The sequence below is a fragment of the Panthera pardus genome, unplaced genomic scaffold (genome assembly GCF_024362965.1).
Source record: "Panthera pardus isolate Hobbes unplaced genomic scaffold, ASM2436296v1 HiC_scaffold_11, whole genome shotgun sequence".
Classification (NCBI taxonomy): Eukaryota; Metazoa; Chordata; class Mammalia; order Carnivora; family Felidae; genus Panthera; species Panthera pardus.
In genome coordinates, this window is record NW_026526666.1 from 36,101,378 (window position 1) to 36,102,998 (window position 1,621).

Here is a 1,621-nt window from a genome sequence, read left to right on the forward strand (position 1 = left end):
TGGTTTAGGCTCAGGTCATGATCTCTTGGTTCCTGAGTTCAAGCCCTATGTCGGGCTCTGTGCTGACAGTGCAGGGCCTGCTTGAGATTCTCTCTCTGCCCCTCCCCTGCTCACACTCTCCCTCTCAAAATAAATAAATAAACTAAAAAAAAAAAAAAAAAAGATCATCTACCATTTTGTTTCTGTTCCTGGACAACTTAGAAATTATTCATCAGCCTGCTGAGCCATTCTTTTTTCAGAGACATAGATCCATCCCCAAATTTTCTGATATTCTTGTTTTCAACTGTTGTGGCTTGGTGAATCAAAGCAGCTGAATTTGATACAAGTTCAATGTCATTTCCTTCTACAATTAACTCATCTTTTTGGGCACAGGACACTGAACAAGCAATGCCTGGTCTCATCCAATCCCTGCAGATGTATTCTTCAACCAGGAAATTTTGGACTTCAATAAGATACCTGTTCTCCTGAATAATGACATTGATGGAGGAAGTGAGCATACATAGACCTCATCTTGTAACGAAAGCCAAATAGAACACCCTTGATCACGTTCTGTACATGGCTACAGAAAGTGTGAACAGTAGCCAGTTCCTTTCTATTTCCCCACCATTTGTCAACCTAGAACCTCTTCTTTTTCTTTCCAGGAAGACAGAGTTTTACACTGAAGTGCTTTGAAGTCCTTCTGCAGGGTTCTTCTGTGGATTTTCACAATAACTGTGCATCCTTTCAGAGTGATGTTGACATTTTCTGGAATGTCAGTAATCTGACTGCTGAGAATGATCTTCATTCTCACAGTAGATGAGGCAAAGAGCTCATATGCTTATTTGCCATCTCTATGTCTTTGGTGAGGTGTCTGTTAAGGTGTTTGGCCTGTTTGTAACTAGGTCTTTCATTTTCATATTGTCAGGTTTTAAGAGATCTTTGTATATTTTGGGTAATAGTCCTTTATCAGATGTGTCTTTTGCAAAGGTATACTCCTAGTCTCTGGGTTATCTTCTCATTTTCTTCACATTGCCTTTCACAGAGCAGAAGTTTTGGGGCACTTGGCTGGCTCAGTCAGTAAAGCACGTGACTCTTGATATTGAGGTTTTGAGTTCAAGCCCCACACTGGGTGTAGAGATTACTTTAAAAATAAAAATAGGGGCACCTGGGTGGCTCAGTTGGTTGAGCATCCAACTCTTGATTTCAGCTCAGGTCATGATCCCAAGGTCATGAGATTGAGCCCTGCATTGGGCTCTATGCTGAGCATGGGGCTTGCTTGAGGTTCTCTCTCTCCGCCCTCTCCCCGGCTTGACATATTCTCTCTTTCTCAAACAAAAAATAATAATAAAAAAGTAAAAATAAAAGTTACCCCTCTTGATAATATTCACAGAGCAGAAGCTTTTAATCTTAATGAAGTATAGCTTATCAGTTATTTCTTTCTTGGATTGTGCCTTTGGTTTGTATTTAAAAGTCAACTCCATGTCCAAGGTCATCTAGGTTCTCTTTAATGTGATCATCCAGGAGTTTTATTGTTTTGTGCTTTATATTAAGTCTATGATCCATTTTAAGTTAATTTTTGTGAAGGTGTTAAGTTCTAGATTAATTCCTGGGTAGTACAAGTGCCTTATATCAACAAAATACT

At 39.4% G+C, this 1,621-nt stretch overlaps 1 pseudogene; it reads right to left on the reverse strand.

The window, feature by feature from the left end:
• Positions 1–204: 204 nt before the first annotated feature.
• On the reverse strand, positions 205–784 carry LOC109246294 (60S ribosomal protein L9-like; annotated as a pseudogene).
• Between the last annotated feature and the right edge of the window lie 837 nt (positions 785–1,621).